Source organism: Fukomys damarensis, unplaced genomic scaffold (assembly GCF_012274545.1).
Source record: "Fukomys damarensis isolate Sample0158 unplaced genomic scaffold, DMR_v1.0_HiC HiC_scaffold_19, whole genome shotgun sequence".
NCBI lineage: Eukaryota > Metazoa > Chordata > Mammalia > Rodentia > Bathyergidae > Fukomys > Fukomys damarensis.
Genome location: NW_022900931.1, coordinates 44540074 through 44563980, shown reverse-complemented (window position 1 = coordinate 44563980; position 23907 = coordinate 44540074).

Below are 23907 nucleotides of genomic sequence, written 5' to 3'. Positions count from 1 at the left end.
TGGCTGTTTAGAACGGTCCAGAGCAAGAAATGTGATTATGCAAGATGGTTCTCATAGATCCAGTCTATTTTTCAAGCAAGAACATACAAGGAGACAGAAGTGAACGGATCAAGCAAGAAGTTCAGGGTCTCTGTTACAGAGGAAACATTTTGGGAAGTTCTCTAAGGCAGAGAAGATGACCTCTTAGGAAAGATTGGTCCAGAATATCAGGAAAATTTCAACAATCAGGTAGAAGTCACATATGGTTTTCATTAGGTAAGCACCCCCATTCACTCACTCAGTCATTTTACAAACATTTGCCAGGTATCTACTCTTTGTTAGGCCCAGTGATCATCATTATATATGCAGCGGTAAGCAGGACAGATACCTTTCTCCCTGTGTAGATTTTAAAATCTAGAATGAAAATGGAAAGATTACAAGTAAATACTGAGTAGTTTCTCTGGTGTGAAAAACTAAAAGTGTAAATAAGATCCAAATGGTATAATTGACAATGTGAAATAGGAAGAAAAGGGCTTAAGGTGTAGGGGAAGTGGGAAGGGTAGGGGAAAGGAAATGAGGCAAAAGGAAAAAAATATGAGAAAATGAAAATATGGAAACAAAGGTTTTGTAAATAGGGAAGGGTGGAGGAGGTGAAGGGAGGGCAGGGATAAGGGGAAGAAATGAGAACCGAGACCTGACATGTAAAGGTACTTGATCCCAGTAATGAATGTAACTGTACTGTGTACTTAAAAAATACCAATAAACTCACTGAGGAAAAAAAAAGAGAAAAAAAGAGTACTTAGAATAAAGTATGAGTATAGGGAAAATAACCCCCTCAACAAATATGGCATCCTCAGCAAAGAGATCTGATTTAATGGAAGTTTTTGGGAAAGGAGTACTCAAAACCAAAGTTTAATATTCTTGTTTTTTGGGTTTTTTGTTTGTTTGTTTGTTTGTTTTTTGAGACAGGGTCTCACTATGTACTTGAGACCGACCTGGAACTCACTATGTAGCCCAGGCTGGTCGCGAACTCACAGCGATCCTCCTGTCTCAGCCTCCCGAGTGCTGGGATTACAGGTGTGCGCCACCACATCTGGCCCTAAAGTTTAATATTCTGAAGATTGGAGGGATGAAGCGAGAGAGAAAAGGCATGATTAGGAAAGCCAAGGAAATGAAGAGTATTCTAGGCACTATGAAGAATATTTTCCAACAGTTGAGAGACTTGAGATTTTCAAGAACTAAAAGAAGGTCACAGTAGTTGAGACAGATTATAGCAAAGAGAATTGGAAAGAATGAGACTTGAGAAGCTCAAGTTGAAATAAATTTATTTGTAATTAATTCAGTTGATTTTATTGAACAGATAGCTCATGTAAAAATGAAAAGCTATAAAGAATAAAAATGAGATGATGAATTTTATTTGCATATTACTTTATGTGAATCTTTTCTCTAATTCATTTGAACCTCACAACAAGCCTGTTACCTGTTTGGCACTTCTGCTGACCTAAGGAATTATGTGATAATAAATTTGGATTGCTGTAAGCTCATAAATATGTGGCCTATTATGGCACTAATAGAAATCTAATATGTATAATTAGATTATTATGTGTTCATACTTATCATTCAGTAGTATTCTATTGCATCAAGATAGCAGATAATTTATCAATTCTATTTTTGAGTATGGGAGTTGTTTCTATATGTTTAGTTATCATAAACAAAACTGTAGTAAACATTCTTTTACAGGCTTTTACTACATGTAATTGCATTTTTATTGGGAAAACATCTAGGAACTGAGCGGCCTATCATAAGATAGGCATAGGTTAACTTTTATAAAAAAACTGTCAGACATGTTTTCAAAATGCTGAATTATTTTCCACTTCCACCAAAAATCCATAAAGTTCTAGTTGCTCTACATCTTGGTCAACATTCATCATTTTCATTTATTTTAGACATTCAGATAAGTGTTTAAACATTCTGCATTCAATGTTTGGTCAAATATAAGAACTATGAATATTTTAGTCAAATTGCTTACTCTACTTTGTAGTAGTATATTTGGAATGAGAAATTTTTAATAATGACAGATAATATTTAATTATCTATTAAGTCGCTGTCACAAATCCAGTAATCTTATCTTTACACAGAAACTTTACCTATGAAAGGTAAAAGGTTTTCCCATTTATATTTACAGTGATAGTATTTTTCCAAATTAACTTTTGTGTATGTTGCAAGCTTCAATTTTTTTTTTTATCTAGGGTAAAGAAGATTTTATTAAAAGAAAAGTGTATTGATCAAAAAATGATAATATCACATAAGCAGATAACTTACAGAAGAGCTTACAGAAGAAATGAAAGAACAATGAATAAAACAGTCATAAAAGACAAAAAATGAAAAGAAGCTATTAAATTTTGATATAGATCTATGACACTCATCAAATTAGGAGATTAGCGTTGGTTAGGTATGATGAAATAGAAATTATTGGCTAACTGTAGGGTTCAGGTGGATGGTGAATATCAACTTTTATTTATTTTTGGGGGGAAGCAAAACATTTGTTGGTACATTTTAGATATACATGATGGTAACATTCATCTTTGGGAATTTGTACCTGTACATGGTTTATCATGCTGCTTTCTTTCCATTCTTCTTCACTTCAACCTCCTATTCCCCTCCTTATATACAAAAGCTGTGTTTCCATTTTTCTATTTTCTTGTCCCTTTTTTTCTTTCACCCTCCTCCGTCCCGTGTTTCTTTTCTCAGTTGAACATTTTCTTCCCATTTCCCAATATATCTATTATTCATTAAACATTGACATAAAGTTATTCCACAGCTATTCATTAAAATATTTTTTCTGTATTGCTCTGGGGAGGTATGATAAACATAAATGTCAAATAATATTTCTGGACTAACTTTGATGTACTACATTAATTTAGTTTCAAAATTTATGGCAACATTATACTATGATTATTATTTTAGCTTTGTAGAAATCTGATAGTGATTATTTTCCAGATTTGTTCATCTTTTTCTGAAATTTCCTGGTAAAGAATGTACTAATTTTTATAGTTAAATATATTGCCACTTATATCAGCATTTAGTTAATGATATTTTCAGTCTTACTTTATAAATGTCCAATATAAGAATGCTTCAGGATTTTAAAATATCTTTGCTTTTTTGTTGTTGTTGTTGTTGTTGTTGTTGTTTTTTTGAGTCAGGGTCTCACTATGTAGTTGAGACTGACCTGAAACTCAGTATGTAGCCCAGGCTGATATCAAGCTCAGAGAGATCCTCCTGCCTCAGCCTCCAGAGTGCTGGGATTACAGGTGCGTGCCACCACACCTGGCTAAAATATCTTTCATTTATTGATTTCTACCTTAGTTCAACTGTGGTCAGAAAACATTCTGTATATAAAAACATTCTGGTTTTAAGCTTCTAAAATGAAACACTATTTTTATGGTCCTGTATGTGGTATATTTTGTTGGATGTCTTTATGTATGTGAAGAGAGTATGCATTCTATAGTTTTAGGTGCTAAGATTCTATTTGTTTTTGTTTTTGTTTTGGTACCAGGGATCAAACTCAGGACCTTGCCCTTGCCCGTCAAGCAGTGGAACCACTGAGCTAAATCCCGGGCTGTAAACTTCTATTAATACAAACAAAATGATTGATATTATGATTTGCATCACTTCTCTTTAAGAACTTCTTCCATATTTTTTTGTAGCACTATCTAGGCTTTAGTTTCTCTTACCCAAATTCTGTTTATTTTTCTTCATTCCAAAACAATATTTTTATTACATATAGAATTCTATGTTCACAGTTTTTCTTTCAGTACTTTAAAGATATTATTTTATATCTCTGGCTTCCATAATTTCTGATCAGATGATAGCTATTGATTTATTGTTCTCCTTTTTTTTGGTGCTTTCAAGATCGGCTCTTCATCTTGTTTACCAAAGGCATGATTTTTCTCATGTATTTTGGTTGGGAGTCACAGTGTATTTTGAATTAATTTAAGATTTGAATGAAATGAAATTCTGGAAATATTCAGCCATTATTTTCTGAACTATTTTTCAAGTTGCATCTTACCTCTCTGCTTCTTCTGGGACTCTAACCACATATATATTAAACTACTTCTGTCTTAATGAATCTCTGGTCGTCTATATAGTGATCTAGCCTAAATTTAACAGAAGTTTTCTTCACTCACTGTTTAATAAAAAGAAAACACAATACCTCTATAAACATAGGTGCACATATATCATTGTGGTATGATTCCTTTAATTCTTTTGGAAAGATATCCAGCAGAGGGAAGGCGGGGTCAAATGGAACCTCTAGTCCCAGTTCTTTGAGGTATCTCCATGTTGATTTCCATAGTGGTTGCAACAGTCTGCACTCCCACCAACTATAATCTCTGAAAATTTAGAGAATGGTTCTATTTTATTGGAAGATTGATAAACAGTGTCTGACCAAGACCTACTTAAGATATGCTATGTCTACATATGCACTAGGACCCTTCCAACTCCTGCTACCAAGAGGGTCAACTACGTTGAGTGAATAGATAAAAGGAAACATAAAGTAACCATTTTATGATTTCATGATTTTTAATGATTGTCATTAGAAACAAGCCCAGATAGGAGCTGCATTTGGTTGTTGGTCTAGTAGATCAGCGAAAGTAAAATGATAGGGTTAAAAAAAAAAAGAAAATACTATATCCTCAATTTTAGAATTTCTGTTTAGTTCTGATTTACTGTGTTATATGCTGACATTTTAAAATTTTACAATGCACTGCAATAATTAATTCTCTTATTTTATTAAAGACAATTTTATTAAATACTTTAAAAAATCTTTTATGCTAATTTCAGCATTTGTACCATTCAGTTACATGTTTTTTTTTCCTTAAGACTCAGTCCTAGTTTCATATGTAAATTAATTTTGGATTATATCCTGGAAGTTTTGAAAATTAAGTTGTTAATACTCTGGTTTAACTTTTCTCCACAGGTGTTGATTTTCTGTCCTAATAAGCACTTGCTTAACTTAGTTATACATCAATGGCTAAGTGTTTCTTAGGTGGTGTTTTCAGTTCCACTTCAAACATTCTGTTTTTAGCTGAATTTCTCAGAACGTGCTCCATGTGCACTGTGCATTGGAAAGCTGAAGATTGTCAAGCAGAATTTGAAAATCCTCTGTCTGCTGTTTCCTTGGAAGGGTTACTCTGCTGTACACCCACTTCAGGAGTGCCACTGACAGACTTGGTCTCTAGTCATCCAAGTAAGAAAAGTTCCCATTGGCATCTCCAGCACTATTTTGACCATGCCAGCCCTTGGGCTAACAGTGACAATGGATAACTCCAAACAAATGCCTTCTTCTCATTTCGGACACTCACCAGAAGCTTCCCTTTTCTGTTCATTTAATCAGTGTTTAGAGACAGCTTCTTTTTTAATTGTGTCCAAAGAGCAGGACATTAACTGGAAGTGACTTTGTCCAGTATGTTCTTATTCATCACAGGACATAGAAACTCTCTGTATACATTATTATTTGCATATAGTAATTGCTACTGCCTTCATAGCATACATAAATTAAAATTTTTGCAGTCTAATTAGTGTTCATATTGCACAATTTCTCATAAAACGTAGAAATGTTGTGACTAGAGAGGTCTATTTATCATTTCCAAATCTCTAATTCCCTATCTGTCATGAGTATTAAGTCTACATACTTTATAATACCCAGAAGGCAATATTAAATTCATGAAAAAAGTAGCTTTTTGTATTTATATGGATATTTTGTTTTTAGTTTTTTTCTTAATTTTCCCTTTATTCTAAAGAATGTCCTTTTGCTGATCTAGAAAGCAGATCTTCACATAATGTGCTCATTTTATTGTATGAAATCCCCTTATGTTCCATTTATTCTTAAATAAAATTTTTGCTTCATATAGAATTTCAGGTGGATAGGTTCTTCTATTTAGTTGCTTGTAATTTCAATATCACCATGTTAGATGTTAATCCACTGCCTTCCTTGGTTTTATAGTTTCAATAAGAAGTCAGCAATCATTCACCTAATTGTTTCTTCACATCAGTTATATTGTTTTTCCTCTGGTTACTTTCAAATTTTTCTCTTTATGGCTTTGATAATTTTGACAATATTGTTTTCAAGCAAGATTATTTTCATATCTTTTCTTAGGATTTACTAACATCTTGAATTTGTGGATCTTTCATTAAAATTATGTTTTTGGCATGAATTCCATGCTATTTTCTGTTTCATTCTTTGTCTTGTCTCTTTGTGGACTACTACTTGAAATATTCTGCATATTTTGATATTTTCCCACAGGTTCCTCAGGCCCTCTCCCATTTACATAGTTATCTTAATCAGATTGAGTAATGTTTGTTCTCTCTTCCTTTTGATGGACTCATTCTTAATTCCTCTTCTTTATATTTGTAAGTCCTCTTAGTGAATTAAAAAATTTAAAATATATTTATTAAATTATGGGAATTTTATTTTGTTTTAAAAGTCATTTTTATTTCTTTCTTGAGATTTCCTATCATATAGTTTATGACTTATCTATGTTTTTATTTACAATTGGACTAAGTACTTTACAATTCTTCTTTCAAACATCAAATTACTCATGGTTGGTCCCAGTTCTTTGTATTTTTAGTTGAAACTCAGTCATATTTTCTTAGTTCTGTGCTTACCAAATAATTTAGAATTGCATCCCAATCACTGAATATGATATATTGTAAAGATTTTGTTTTATATTTCTTCAAAAAGTGTTAATGTTTTTTTTTTTAGCAGGCAGTTAGATTGGTAGAGTTTAAAGTCAAATTTTGTAATTTTGAATAGATATCCCAATCAGAGTTCAAATCCTTTCTTTTTAGTTGAGTTGCTGTGAGTCAGTTTCCTTTATGCAAGAAAGAAATGCATACAGAAAACAGTAAAAACACTGGAGAGAGTAGATTCAGTGAATCTGAGGTTTTCCTTTTCTTATTTGCTCTTTTCTGAATTGCTCTCTCATTCTTCAGTGTTTAACTCAAACTCTTGTCTTTAAATCAGAAAGACTTCTGGTTTCCAGGTTATGTTATTCTAGTGGCTCCGCACAGTAGTATCTCTCACTATCCATCAGTACATAAACTGTAAAGCCAGAACAACAATCCCATCTATTTCCTTTTCAAAATTACCAAGACCTGTCATGTAAAGGCACAAGATCCCAATGATAAAGGTAACTCCACTGTATACTTAAAAATACCAAAACACTCAATGAGGAAAAAATTACCTTTAAAAACTGCTTGCTTTTGTTCTCTATCCACGGTCTCCAAATCAATATTTTATATAGTTTCCATAGATTTGTATTTTCCCATGTGAAGTTAGGCTCTGTGGGAGTAACATACTGCTACCTTAAGAAACTATCTTTCCTTTTCTTATGAGTTAGGAAATAAATACTCATAGAGATCAAGGAACTTGCTCAGTTTGCTCAGTTACTCAGTCGCTCCATGGAAGGAGCATTCTGCTCAGCAGAATAGAAGCAGGACGTCAGCCTCAATACTGAAGCTTCCAAAAACAGCTCTGCAGATTTCTAGAGACTGAAAAGGAGTAGGAACGTGTTGAAATTGCTGCTTGGTTTTCCTAGAACTTTCCGTTCATTCTCTTCCTTCCACAGAGCGATATAGAGATGCATGTTCTGTGCCCCTGTCTTTGGGTTTATGAGGTTAGTACTTAGGGTCTTCCTTCCATATTGAACTTTAAGATGTAAATGTATCTTTCAGGAGTTCCTTTTTTACCAATTGGTAGATGAAAAAACCATAATTTTCCTTGTGAAGGGCGAAAGGATTAAAACAGACACAGAGGAGGAGAAACAACCAAGAGAACTGTAAGTTGGAGTCCATGGTTGTATGGTTTTCTTTGATAGCTAGCTGTACTTCTGGTGTTTTTGAGATTTACTTTTCTTCCTATTTGTCTTAAGTTGGCTACTCTGATTTAACTAGAAACCAGGATTTTTAAATAAGACATGTTTCTTTTTTATCTCATTAACCTGACAGTACCAATGCAATTAAACATAATACTTCTGTTTCCTCTGTGTGTCTGGCATGTAGTACACGCTTGATGAACACGCGCCCTATTGAATAGAATTGAATTGTGCACTTAAATTTCTCTGCACAAGCTTATCCAGTATATTTAAAATACAGTCTGCAAGATGGCAAGAATGTCTCTCCATATACTTTTTAAATGTTTTTCCCAGCTCCTAGAAAAGTGGCATACACATAATAATCATATTTTAAATTTGCTATTGAGTGAATGGCTGAGATAGCTCCAGAAAAATTTTTAAATTAAAAAATTATCCATAAATCTTGAACTTTAATGAAATAGTGTTTAGTGAGATAGAAGTTATCCTAAATAAATCTTTAGAATTTTAAATACATATGTATTTTCAGTGGTTTCACTAACAACCTTTCTACCAAAATAGGCTTGGATAACTGAATCATCACATAAAATATCAGGTATCTAATCAAAACAATGTTGCAGAAGCATGCCAACATCAGAAAGTTCTGTCTTAAAATAAAATTACAAATAGTATAAATCACATGTTCTAGAATTTTGAAATAAAATTATATAATAAGCATGGAAGAAAAACAACATTATCATCACAATATCTTGGGTTGAGCTTATAAGCTTGCTTTTTTTGTCTTTTCTAAGATTAAAGGTTAAGCTGAATTCATATAAGATGAAAATCAGAAAAATTAAATACATTGAAACTTAGTAAAACACTGATTGTGCTCATATTACTAATAAGATCCCTGTTCGATGCCACTAGGCCTATCACTTAGTATAAGTAAGGGGTCTGACTAATGGAGGGTTACCACCATAGTGTGCTGGCAAACATTTAATGAGTGACTCCTTTTAGGGAAAAAAAACTTAATTGGAAGTGCCCAACAATTTCCATGGTGTAAAAATTCCTGCCACAGTCGATTTCCAGCCAAGAACTGTTAGCTGCATGTAACTGGATGTGAGAAGAGGTGAGTACCATTGGCATTAATGCCTGAGGAGCCTGTGGCACACCTTTTACTTACATAGACCTTTCCAACTGCATCTTTTCCATTGCCAGACCAAAATAGCTGGCACCTGAATTTTAAAGGGGAAGAGATTTATTTGGACTTATACTTTCCAGTAGGTCCAGTCCATGGTTGTCTGACTCCAAGGTGGAAATGACATGGTGCAAGAAAGCCACCTAATATATGTCAGCCGGGAAAGCAGAGTCAACAAGAAATAAGTGCCCTAATGGTCCTATCACCTTCTGAACACATAAGGCTTTTTGGGGAATGCTTTGGATCTAAACCATAACACCAAGGATGTTGTTTTTCAAATTGATGTGGGCCACTGGTTGACCTTTTTTCAGAAAAGATCCAGATAGACAATATGTCAGCCTTTGCTGGCACATGGTCTCCATCACAATTGCTCCAGTCTGCCATTGCCATGAAAAATCAGCCATAAAGAAATATATAAGTGAATGGGTATAGTTGTGCTCAGATAAAGCATCATTTAGAAAGACAGATGGTAAACTAGATTTGACCCACAAATCATCATTTGCTCACCTTGTACAAAGCATAACCCATATGTAAATGCAAATGTAAATTCAGAGCAAGATGACCTTTCTTTAGAAATTCAGAAGACTTTTTAAAGATAGCCATAGATCTCAGAATTAGGAATATAACATCTGTTAGTATAGTGCTGAGGATGGGAGAAGTGTAGGCAAAGGACAGCTTGAGCTGAAGAAAATGCAGGCCAATAAAATGCCTACTTAATTCCATTGTTTATCAAACTGGTGTATTTTTTATCAAATATATTGATTCACACCAGAAGATGTGAAAAGGTTGGGTGAACATGAGAAATACCATAAATTCACTTGGAGTCTGGTTCCCTCTGAGCGTTATTTGAAAGCTTATTTATATGACTTGTGAATCCTTTATCAGAATTTGTAGTTCATGGTAAGTGTGGGCTGGGTCTCTCTCTCTCTCTCTCTCTGGCTAATTTTTTTTCTGCATACCAAAGAAGCTGACTTCAGTATTAAGTGATTATGTGTAACTCATGTGGGGCCACCTCAATGATCAAGAAGTGCTTTGGAATTGCAAATTCTTTATAGAATGTCGCTCCAACAAGGCACCTCTACATAAGCCAGCCAAAGGCAGATTAACTAGAGATTGGGTCACTTTCAACTAATTTTTCTCCTCCCTCCACCAAATTATATCTTTTGTAGTTTAACTTTTGAAATTCTAGGTGAAGAAGAGAAGCTTGAGTTCAGCAGGCTTCCCTCCCGAACTTCAATGTCTAACCAGAGATTTCATAATAGACAAAGAGCTCATGATACGAAAGCTTTAATGGGCTTCAGGACTGTTAAAAAGCACTTAACATTCCACTCTCACCATGTAACTTTTGGATGAAAAACTCAGTCATCAATTCACTGAAGTTTCTCTGTGCCTACATCCTGTGCAATGATGATTTGATAAAAATAAAAGCATATATATCAACAAAAAGAAGCCTCACCCCTCCTTCAGCACACTCAGTTAAGCCTTGACAATTCCCTGAGAATTGTTTTTGGAGCAAATTCCTCCATGAATCATGATAGGACTTGATATTCCTGTTATACTCCTTTACTGAGGAACTTACACATTACTGATTTTTATCTTCCTGATCTCTGGAGCTTCTCAGTACTGTCTGGAAGGAGTTAATATCTTCAAATGTGGGAAAGCTGAGGCTCCAGAGAAAGGGAAAAGCCAAGCCAAGAGTTATGTCATTCAGTAGGGAGAATGAGATTAGGATTTAGATTGTTGTAAGAGCAATAATCACAGCCAGAGTTAGAAGCATTTTCTCTGACATGTTTCCTTGAAGCTTCAAAGGCATTTAACCTCAGGGCCAAAATCCTGATTGTCTTATTGTTAAATTGTTAGCAATTTGCTTGGGAAGCCTTCTTTCTAGCATGTGCCTTGACCTGCAGGCCCAAGAATAGGTGGTCATAAATCGCTTAAGGAAAGCTTTATCTAGACTAGGGGGATTCCTCTTTCCCTGAGATAGAACAGAGGTTGGGTCATGGAGAGGTCTCAGAGTGCCTTTAGGCACATCCTAGGCAGAAGTCAAAAGTGTCCTGGAATTTAGCATGTGGCTTTTTGGAAATTTCTCTGAGTTTGGATTGGATAGGATACCATGTTTTGATTTATGAAAGCTTTTTCTAGAGAACAGAGAAGCACATAGGTATGTCTCACTGTACATAATATGGTTCTCTAAAACTGCACACAAATAAGTTTAATGATGATAAAATTACAGATTGTTTAAGCCATGCCACTACTTGGGAATAAAAGCTTCATCTAAAAGAACTGATTTGAGGAATTCCATATTTTAACCCTCAATTTTATCAGACCAGCTTTAAATACTGGAACTCAGTGTAAGATTTTGTTAAGGTAATAAAGTCTGTTTTTGGTTTCAGAGACTTATTTAGCCTACTTCTGTCCTATGAAAAGTTAAAACAATAAGGACAGTGAACCACAAAAATATGGATTGACATTCACAAAGACGACACAACAGTTATCAGCAGATATTCTGTTCTGCTGAGGGGGTCTTTCCACCATAGCATTCAGGAAGGCATCACCATTGTGCTTCCTAAATTCATAATCCTAAAATCAAAATCGAGCTCAAGAGGGTATGATTTTCCAAGCAATCAGCTTCTTTTAATTGCACCATGGAGATTTGAGCCTGAGAACCTAAGGATTTTGTTCATATGCACAAAAAAATTAGCAAAAAGGAAAGGATCATGTAGAATGTTTTCAGTAGAAAGTTCTGCTCTCTACCCCTCCTTGTTGCACCCCATGTTCTCTAACTCTTCCTTGATCTGGAGCTTCTGACTCCAATTTTCAGTTTTTGTGGTCTCTGGTTCAGAGATAAACATCTAGAAATATAATTTTTAAGGCTTTTGTTAAAAGAAAGATGTGTCCCAATGGAAGGGAGGACTCTAAGAAAGGTCTTTTCTTCATTGTCTGGCAAGTGGATTCAGATGCAAGATTTTGTGAAGATTCCAGACATGTGTGAGATGTATATTTGATCTTTTGAGAACCCTTTAATGTTAAATAAGGCAATCAATACTTGCATTTTAGAAAAGTAAACCTTAATAAAGTATTGTTTGCCCACTGCTTTATACTAAACCCATATTAGTGCTTTCATGAGTACTTTGTAAATACATCTCTGTTGTCATCACAAGCTGATTGCTCTCTGCCCACCACCTTACACTCATACAATCACTTTAATTGATGGGCCAGCCTAAGCTTTCCTAAACTCTACATTCAATAGGACTCAATACACACACACTCACACAAACACACCCATACCCCCCACACACATTCAGGAAGTGATGGAATAGCCACTTAATTCTTGAATGATGGTGATTATCTATTTTTTATGTTGACTACATAGCTATGGACTACATGTTGAGGATGCCTTTGTTAAAGAAAAACATTCAGAAATTTCCCTCCTAGCTTATTCGAGGCATTCTTTCCTGGTGCTGAGGAAAGAGGAAACATGAAGCAATGCCTGTTACCCATTGTGAGCTTGGTATTGAAACATGAAAATATCCCTGTGGCCAGGTGCAGTGCCCTGCCTTGGCAGCTGCAGTGGCATAAACATCAGAATGAGAAGTACATGGTATTTCTGATGTTCAAAACATCCCGTTTGTGTAACTATTCACATAGTTCTATGCAAAGTTAGAAAGAACTCCTAGTTCTCCAACCTCATCTTCTACTTGATAATAACTAATTCCAATCAAATTGGTCTTCTGGGTCATCATCAACCCCTCCTTACTTGTCCTGCCTTGGGGCTATTCACTGCGGTTTATTCAATGTAGTTGTTTTTCATAACAGGTTGTTATTATTAACAACTCTTCTGGCTGGCTACTTCTCATGCAGGTTTCTATGCAATGCAATCTCCTCCAAATGACCTTCCTTGACTGTCTTCTCTAGAATAATCACTTCTTTTGCTCATATTTTATTTTACCTTTTTCTTAGCATTTATGATGATCTGAAACTATTTTATCCAGTTATGTGTTTATCTATCCATTTATGTCATCTGGTCGCATAGTATAACTTTCAAGAGAGCAGGAACTTCATTCTCCTGAAGCACAAGAATTTGAAACAACAAAATAAATACAGGACCTCTGCAAAGAATTAAATTTACCACTTTTAATACTTTTTGAAATGTCTGAACGTAGAAGGATTATATGTCTCAGTGTAGATTTAAACTCCACTTTTGAATAATTACAAGTATATCCTGGAAATCACACTGTTTCTTGAAAAAAATAGTGAGTAATACTAGTTATTTTTTAGTACTTGCATTCTGTGCATTGTCAGGAAATCAAATCCTCTTCTTGTACCTCAATTTATTAATCTAATTAGGGTAATACACATGACTATTTGGGGGTTATAGTTAAAATTAGGTATTAAGCTAAGGACTGATAATACTATCTGAGATATAAAAAGCTCTATCATTTTTGTGAAGTCTGTATAAATATTGGAAATTTTCCATTTGGTAACTAACCTCCCAATCATCCTTGCCCCAAATTAATTTTCTTTAGAACCTTTGAGATTGTGATGTAGTTTCATCACATCTTGTCATCCTTGCTGACTTTGCATGTATATGTTCAAGTTTATCAAGGCTTTTTAAAACAACATACATTGTAATGCTATTATTATAGTTAAATTTGATACAGGGAAATCAAGCTCTTGGTTTAAGATATGCTTGCAGCTTTTGGGGTGTTGCATTACTACCAAACCCCCTCAGTGAGCCATACTAGAATGTATAGGTACAGCTGGTTGGATAGTGTCGCTACCCCTAAAAACCAGTGTTCCACATTTGAACAGGCCTTTGCTTCACAACAATCCTTATACATGTAATGAGTTGAGGTGAGGTCATTTTGAATTGAAGTATTCCCTAGATCCAATGACAGACATCTTTATGAAGCAGAGAGGAAGGCGGTGGGGAGGAACAGAGAGTTACAGACGCATACAGAGAAGGTCATCTGAAGACTGATATAGAAATTGTAGTAATGCTTTAAATCATACACTACAAAATTAAAAGTAAATCAGAGGTTTTAATGTACAATAAAAGCTAAAACTGTAAAACTCTTAGAATAAAATAAGTATAAACATGATTATTATACTTAGAAGTGATTTCTTAGGCATGAACCAAAAATATAGGTAACAAAAGAAAAATACATAAATTGGGCACTCTTATTGCTTTTATCTAGATGTGCCCTCCAACCCCTCCTGTGGTCTTAGGTGGGGCTTCGTGGAGCTGGCTAGATCTAGGGTGTTGCTGGAATCAAGGATGAGATGCTGAGATTGATTTATGGGACTAAGATTAAGGCTGCCCGGCCCTGGGTGTGAGTGCTACGCACCCCAAGGGTGGTAAACTTGCTAGGGTATAAAGGACAGAGAGAGACTCTCTGCTTGTCCTTTACCATTTGCTGCCTTTCTGCTTTCTCTGAGCCATAAACTCTGTCCTCTGCGATGCCCCTCAGTCACGCTGTCTTGAAGCCAGGCAACTATGAACTGAAACCCCTACAAACTGAGTTGAATAAATCTCTCCTCCCTTAAAAAGAAAACAAATTTTAGTAATGCAGCAACAAGCCAAGGAATGCCAAGGAACTTTAAGAATTGCTGCTAGGGGAAGCATAAGATCTGCTCTCTTAGCGTCTTCAGAAGGAATCATGTCTTCATTTTAGATTTCTGCTCTCCAGAGCTGTGACAGAATAAATTTCTGTTGTTTTAAACTACCAGGTTTGGGGTAATTTGTGTGGCATCCCTAGAAATACTAAAGCAGGATGTCTGTAGATGTGTGAATGTGTGTATACATTTACACACACACACACCCACACATACACACACAAATACACACAGACATGGTATATATGTTGTGTTCCCACAGCAGAATAAGAGAAAGTGGGCAATTTTTGGGAAAAGAAATGTCTCTCTCATAGCTGTGGAGCTTGGGGAATCTGATAGCCAGGTCCCAGCATGTGCAAGGGCTTTCTTGCCATCTCATCCTGCCGCACAAGTGCAAAGAGAGCAAGAGATCAAACACTCATGACTCCAGCTCTGTTGTAAACAGTATCGACCCAGTCAGGAGTGTAAAGTCCTCATAACCTCAGCATGTACCACTAAACCCCAGTGCCCAGAACCGCTGCACTGGGGATTATATTACTAATCCACACACTTTGCGAACCAGATCCTATTCATACCATAGCACCTTTGTGACCACTGACAGATCTCCTGAGTATCTGAATCCATCCTTTTCTTGGGGAGATCCTCTCAGTGAAAGAATTCCCTCAGGATATCACAGCAGGGATCAATAAGTTGTAGTGATCAATGTTTGAGAACATTTGGAGTAAGTTACACTTAAGGAACTCTTTCAACAAATTAAGAATAACTAGATTTAGTGTCATTTGAATTGTTTCTCTTCGTGATAATAAATTATTTGATTAGAACTCTGTCTCATAGTGCTGAAATTATTATAATTAAATGTGTATTCATAACCTCTTATTTTTCTAGCTTCATACCAACAAATCTAGAGGCAAGATAAGAGCACTTTATAAAAGTTATAGACACAATTTAATTAGGGCAGAACGTGTTTTACCTACTTTAATCAGGTGTATCTTAAAGAAAGCTACATTAACGTAGTGCTATTACAATTAAGAGCACAGTAAAGGGGAGGTGACTTAGCTTAAAGTTTGAATTCTTGGGCCTGGGAAGTAGGGCATCTATGACCAAACATCTACTAATTGCACCGTGTTGAACATATTATTTCACCTCTTTATCATTCAGTTTCATCACCTCTACAATGAGGATGAAAATTTATCAAATTATAGTGATATAAAAATAAGTTTATATTTTGAAACACAGAACATTGTGAATGCCCAATAAATGTTAACTACTCTTGATTAAAGACCAGTTTCTTTGGATAACATTGTAATTGCAGTAGTTTCCTCTTCATTTTTCCAGTATGTATTTTCTCATCTTATTCAACAAATAACCTTGTCTCTATGTATATTCCAAGAATTCTACATAAAGCTCACTGCACATATATAGCAACAAAATTTTTCCTATGAGTTTCTGTATCTTCAAGATTGAAATATTGGATTCCAAATACCAAAAGATGCAAAGCCAAGGGTGGTGGTGCACACCTGTAATCATGGCACTCAGGGAGGCTGAGGTAGGAGGACCACAAGTTCTGAATTCAGTCCTGGCAATTTAGCAATTTAAAGACACTATAGGGTTAAGGATGTAGCTTCCTGTGAAGGCCTTGAGTTCAATCACTGGTACCAGAAGATAAAGAAAGTAGAAAACCCAAAAGATGCTGTTGATGAAAGGACCCTAGTTCCAGTTCCACCTCTACCACTAACTTCTCTGATCCTTGTATCTCTGCTCTATTAAGTGAAGTGGGGAAATAGGAATTGGAATGCTTAATTTGCAAGCTCTTTCCCACTCTAAAATGCCCATACCAGAGCAATGTCCCTACCTGTGTCCTTTCCCTGTCTTGAGCAATCTGATATGAAATACTGTATACAATGGGACCACTGTATCACAGATTGGCTTACTGGTCAAGTCTATTTTGCAATTTGATGAAGTATGAATAACATTCTGAAGTAGGCACTACTTCTCAACTTGTCAAGGTGGTCACTTCAGTTGTTGACAACAGAAATAGAAAAATTGAACAGAACCAACAGGTAGGACGGCAAAGGATTAGTGTATTCTTAGCACAGAGAGGACTTTCTCTAATGTAATTTGATGCCCAAAAGGGAAGGTGGGCTTTCCTTTTCTTTTTAGACTCTGGGGAAGTGCCCCTTAAAAGTTTGCCCTGAACTTCCCTTCCTGTTGGCCTGCTATCCTAAACATTGCTCTGCCTCCTTGATGAAGTGGTCTGACCCCTCTGACAAGAGTTTCCACACCATCTCTTCACGCCTTGTTGGTTTAGTTTCACATGATGGATGGCATGACACGCGCTCGACAGGGCTGTTGGTACCTGCTCTGTAAATGACTCTGGTATCATGCTGCCAAAGGCAAAGTGACCATCTCTCAATTCCGGCTGAGTATTTTGACTTCAGGTTTTCAAGTATGGAAGCTAGTGATTTATGGGACACAAAAAAGCATAAATGGCCTTCTACTCCTTTTGACAAGGATAGACTCCCTGTATAACCCCCAACCCATGCTTTCTTGGCAGGATAATATTGTTCTGGCAGGTAAAGCATAGCATCTCTTCTCTATCACAAAAGCCAGAGCTGTTTGCAGCAGCCAATTTTATGTGGATTTGGGCCTGGCCAGTATATCTTATACCACTGGAGCAATTGCATACATGGTGTTGGTCTAAACTGAGTCATTTCTATTTGTCTCAGTTTATTGCCACTGCTGCAAATAATTGTCCTTCTTCTAAAGGAACTGGCTTTGGAAATGAGATGAAGCTATGTCATAGTTTGGATGAGAAACTAGTGTTAGGTAATCCTTTATTCAGTAGTCTGCATTTTATAGATACTCAAACTTTTCCTAGGTCATTTGCTGGTATCTAAGAAACCAAGTGCTTTGCAGACCATCTGAGATGCATTACTTCACCTGCCTAGGCCAAAGTACAAGCTGAGGCCCAAAGGTAAGACATGGCTAGGGCATTTGTGGGGAGTGGTGAGAAGAATTGTCCTTATTTGCCCAGGATTAAGTGGTTTCCTGAAATAGGTAGTTGATACCAAAATTTGAACAGTACTAAGGTCATCTTTCCTTCACACGAACAAATAATTAACTTGTACAGATTAAAGGCCTCCAAAAGGAGGCTCCAATCCTGGACCACCTGACCTATGGAAAAGTTGCATAATAAGATGGGGAGTGTGCATGGTGACAAAACCATTCACCTCATGAGCCAGAAGCAAACAACAACAACAACCACAACAAATGAATAAACAAAGAAACAAGAGGAAAAGGAAAGATCAGGGGTCGATCAGTGGGAGCAACGCTGTAAAGGACATCTTTCTCTCTTTTAGGTCTCCTTCCAGGTCATAATCCCAGTGACCGAAGGACCATTCACTAGGCCCCATCACCTAATGGTGCCACTCTGAGGACCAAGCCTTGTGCATCTATTTGAAGGTGAAGATGGGTGGGATTCAGGATGCAACAAAAGGTTCCCTGAAATTGCTGGTTGAAGTGAAGGAATCTAGGGAGTATTACCCTGGAAATAAGCACTTTACGGAAGACACCATCGCTGTCATTGTGGCCCTGGCAAAACTACTAGATGCTCCATAATTTTTAAAAATTACACTGCACTTGAGTTAGCAAATAGTGGTGGTAACTAGACTGACCATTGTTCCGTGGACTTAGTGGCCTTTCCACAAACTTGTCTTGGGTCCAATCACCCCCTGAGACCACAGAGGTGCTTCTTCTAGAAGTGAGAGGGGAGCTATTGCAGCAGATCATTTTGGAAAGAGCTATGTCTATTGGATAATCCCACAGTATTTGGCCCCAGGCAGGGCACACTGAAGCCTCTTTGGCAATTATCAAATATATGAAGTCTGTTATAAACTTCTTTCTTTTTGCTTAAATTCTCACATATAGAGAAAGGAGTGGCTTCCTCTGCATTAAGTGAAATTTCCTTGTGGAAAAAGATGATTTAGATTTGTATAATGATTAATTTTTGTTATTAGTAGATGAAGAGTACAAAACTATTGTTTTCTTCTTCCTTTTCTTTCTCATTGAGTTTACTGGTACTTTTTAAGTATACAATACAGCTACATTTACCATTGGTATATTATACCTTTACATGACAAATCTTGGCTCTCATTTTTTCCCCATTCCTGTGCCTTACCTTCAGCTCCTGCCCCCTCCCTCTATTTACAAAGACTTTGTTTCCATTTTTTCATTTTCTCATATTTTTTCTTTTCCCTAATTTCCTTTACCCTACCCTTTCCACTTTCCCTACACTTTTAACCCTTTTCTTTATATTTCACAAAATAGTTTAAAGTTTGAGAAATATTTCAGACATCTTTTCATACATGAAAGGCTTAAAAAACAAGGCAAATTCTCAGGACAATTCAGCTCCATTCTTATGGTAGCATTTTGGAAGGTTATATTATGGATGCTGTTCTAATTTATTTAGCCTAGATTTACGTAAATGTAACAAGACATGCTAACTGTTTGAGAAGAAACTTGAGATTTAAATAAGCTGTTAAAAGGTCTCCTGTCTTTAAGAACAAAAATGATATATTGCCCAGAGCAAGCCTACTTTAATTCTATGGATTTGCTTTTCAAAAAGCAAACAGAAAGTAAGAAAGAGAGAGAGAGAGAGAGAGAGAGGGAGGGAGAGAGAGAGAGAGAGAGCAACAGGGGCTGAATAAGTACATTTAAAAATCTGTTCCCTAGTGCTTGCTTCAGCAGCACATATACTAAAAATCTGTTCCCTGAGACAGACTGAGAAACAAAGGATAGGGAATTCTAATTATTTTCATTGCTGAATGGATATGTACAGAGGGTTTAATTTTTTATGCTCTTTCAAGTTTTTTCCTTCCTTCCTTCCTTCATTTCTGATTTCCTTCCTTCCTTTGTTCTTTCTTTCTTTCCTTCCTTCCCTTTTGTGCTTTTGGGGATTGAAGCCAGAGCCTCACATATACTGGGCAAATGGCTATGCCACTGAGCTACGTCCTTACCCCTACTCCTTGTCTTACTTGGTTCTGAGATTCCAATTTACAGTTCAGTGGACCTTAAACTTTAGGGAGGTACTGCAATGTAGTGTCTTAGAGCAAATCACTCAGTTCAAATCCCAGCTCTGCTACTGACCACCTCTGTGATGATGAAAAAGTGGCTTAATGTCTTTGTGCCTTAGTTTCCTTTTGGTAAAATTGAAATAATAAAAGTGCTTTTGTCATAGAGAAATGGATGATCCCACACATACAAAATACTTAAAGTAATGCCTGGTACATGTGTGGCAGAAATCTATGAGTTATTAGTGTGCATATAAATCTTTTGAGGAGCCCAAACTCTTGAATCCACAAAATCAGAACTTGTAGAGCAGTGATACACAGTCGTGAGTACATATTAAAATTAGTCAGAATGCCTTTTAAAATGTTGCTGCCCCAGCTGTACTCTAGGTAAAGGGACCCTGAAAAACTGGGGTGAGATGCAAACTCTGTAGTGTTTTGAAACATGGATTTAAAACATCTAATGCCTTCAAAGTATTGAGAACAGCTGCTGTACGCCCAAGCCTGAGACCCAGAGCTGGAGAAAAGCTTCGTGTGTTACGTTATTTCTGTTTTCCGTTGTTTGAATCTGTAACATTTTCATGACTCGTGTACCATTTAGAAGTCTTTGAGTAAAGGAGTAACTTTCCTGATGTGAAGGTGGCTCTCTGTTATCACTTGCAGGGATAGCATGTTATGGAGATGGTGAGGGAGGTAAGAGCAAAAGAAAAATTATTAAATTTTACCCGTTGCCTTCAAGATGTTTTCAAGTAAAGAGAGCTGAGTCAGAACTGGTACACTTAGGTGAGTGCTGTCCAGAGCTCCCCATTCACCCAACGCATGTGATCACAGTTTCTCCTGGGGACAGTTTGCCCTTTCCACCCCCTGTTCCCCCTCCTACCTCCCACCACCCCTGATTAAAAGCTCATTTATTATTGTCTGTAACACTGAGGGCTTCCCTTCTTGGGTAATGGCGCAGGTGAGGGAGAACTCTTAGGAGGCATGGGCTGCCCGCCAGAAGCAGGCCCGTGGGATGGTCACATCGTGGGGGTGGGAAAAGGGGTTGGAACTGCATCTTTACCTTGTTTGGGAGGTGTGCCTTCTCATCTTCCAGGGTTTTGTAGGATTTAATCTATGATATGATGGTTACTCTTGAGTGTCACTTTGCTTGGCATGAGCGATGCTACCAGACTAGTAAAGCACACTTCCAGGTGTGTCTGAGTGGGTCATGGGACCATGATCTGGAGGGCTATATCTGGTCTCTAGGTCCTTCCTTTCTGGGCTTATCCCCTGTTCTCTGCTTCTGGGTGCCATCAAATTAACAGGTTACTTCTGTCATATCATCCTGCCATTATGTGTCTGCCTTGGAGCAAGCTCTGTCCTTAAAATTACAGGTGTCAGGTATTTTGTCTCAGCAATGGGAAATTTGACCAATACAGAAAACTGTAAAAGATCTTTTGTATTAGTTATGATTCTCTGGAGGAACATAATCAATAAAAAAATATATCCACCTGGGGATTTAGCTCAGTGGTTTCACTGCCATATATATATCTCCATAATTATTCAGTGGGATTTATTAGGTAGCCTTGTAGGATTAGAGTTGGAAGAGGCTACAGTGGCTATCTGTGTGCTGGAGAAGAAGAGGATCCAGTGCTCAGTCCAGTAAGGCAGAAATTGTAGAACAAGAGGGATCAAGGTTGCAGCCGTAGTCCAGGGTTGAAGACCTGGAAGCTCACTGGACGTTTGCCTGTGTGAGTCTGTGTTGAAAAGCTGAAGAAACTGGGGACTAATGCCCAAGGGCAATGGTGAATACTGGATCTTTTGAAAAAAGGGACACACTTCCTTCCTTCCCTTTTTGTTAAGTCCAGAGTACAGGCTAATTTGTGTTTCCACCCGTATTAGTTCTTCTCCCCTCAGTTTGTTGGCCTCCATGTCAGTCATCCATAGACACACTCAGAACCATGCTTTGCCAATCTGAGAGGTGTTTCTTAATCCACTCTGAACTGACGTATCATGATTAGTAGTCATGCCATCCCTTTTACAGCAGAAGCCGATAGTCTTTTTCTGGATCTGTGGCCCCTGGTGGCTTATAACTTGCCACACTGCACAAATTGACATAAACCTTGCCCATGCAACAAAACTTCTGGGCTGAGAACACCTGGTTCATCTCTACAAGGATCACTGGGGCCACCTTTGCTTGGACCACTTGGACCTCTTCAGTTCTCAGAGACGACATAGCACAAAGCAAGGAAAATCTCAGGAGGGATGCACCAACCCTGCCGCCATTTCCAGTGCTGTTGGGAGTGGAGAGGGAGGTAGCGAAACTGCAAGCAGAAGCCTTTTGTGTGTGTTCTTAACTGCTCCACCCTTGGCACCTGAATCTTGGGTGCTTAGATTGTTTTCCAACATAAGGCAAATTAATAAGCGGAGATCACTTTAGTGTGTATTGTCATGAACGTTAACCTGCATGAGTGTCTTCAGGAAAAAAACAGAAAACCTGCTAGATGAACCACTATATTGATATTTGGGTAACATTCATTTACTCAGACAGAATCCTTTGATATTTTGTAATGTAAACAATAAATAATGTTCATCACAACCGATATTTACTTAAAATAGCAGAGAAAAAGAGAGAAAAGCAGTTAATAAATTCAAGCATATGATTTAACAGAGCATGGATTAAAAAATGTGTATGCTCACCACAGCCCTTGATTCTAAAACTGGTTACAAAGCTGTAATCTCTGAATTTCCTTATATCGAATTCAATTTTTCCTTCCTTCTTGACTAACCACCAAACTGCTCCATGGGCCTCTCCTTTTTCTGCATATCTTTCATGCAGTGACACTGATAACACTGGATTGTCCTTTCCAGGCTATTGTACAGCATATAGCTTTGAAGAAAGAGATAGTGTACGAATCCCTCCAGAGCAAAAGGTAGGCTTTATGTGCTGTCCAGCATAATAGAGACCGTGTCTCCTAGGCGCTGAAGGTCAGGAGGGCTTACTGCCCACTGTGAAGGAGAGCGATTTCCTGAGCTCAGCAGGCTCCTGTAATGAACTCTCTGCTCCTGCACCCATCGCCTGGATGCTTTGCATCACCAGTGGGTACTGGCACCCCAGGACCAGTGTAAATGCTGACCCTCTCATCTGTCACTCTTGTGGTGAATCATGAAGTCCCTCTTGCCTGACTCAAGATCCTCATGTGCTCAGCCAGCACCCACAAAGCTGGGAAACATAACTTGGTTAATTTGGAAGAAATTATCAGCTTTCCCACAACTCTTTCTTTTTTGTATTTTTATTTTAACTGTGTACACTTATGGGGCAGAGTGTGATAATTCAGTGCATGTATGCAGTCTGTGGTGATCAAATCAGGTCCCTAAAATTTCCATCTCCTTAAACTTCATTTTTGATTAATATATAGTAATTGTAAATATATCTGAAGCATAATGTGATATTTCAATATATGAATGCCTCATGTGGTAACCAAATCAGAGTGATTAATATCCACTTCTCCATGTTACTTTGTGCTTAAGATCCCTTCTTCTAGTTATTCATAAAATATGTAATGTGTTGTCCTGTACTATAGTCACCATTCTGTAGAGCACTAGAACATATTACTTCTAACTCCTTTTGGCTACTGACTCTCTAACCTCTCACCACCCCTTCGTTCCCACTCTACCCTCCCTTTATTGATCATTATATGCTGATTGGCTTCTTTTTAAACATCCTGATATGAGACAGAACATGTAGAATTCAACTTTCTGTATCTTTCACTTAACCTAATGTCCTCCAGTTCCATGTATTTTGTTGTAAATGGTAGAATATTATTCTTTTATGGCTGTATAATGTTCCATCTATCTATATTAAAAAATATATATATATATATATAGCTTTTTTACCATTCACCACCTTATGGCCATCTGAATTGATTGTATATATACTAATTTTTATTTTCACAAGCAGAGTAACAGAGTTCTATCCTGTCCATACCCTTTGCAGCATTTTCTATTTTTTTGTCTGATAAAAGCTATTCAGCTAAGGTGAGCAGATAACTCATTGTTGGCTTGAGATCCTTTACCCATTTTTAACTGTATTTTAAATATTTTATTACTGAAATTTTAAAGTTCTTCATATATTCAGGATGCCAGTCTTTTTGTCAGGAGAATTGTTCATAAAAATTTTTTTAAATCATTCTATAGGCTATTTCAATGACTGTTT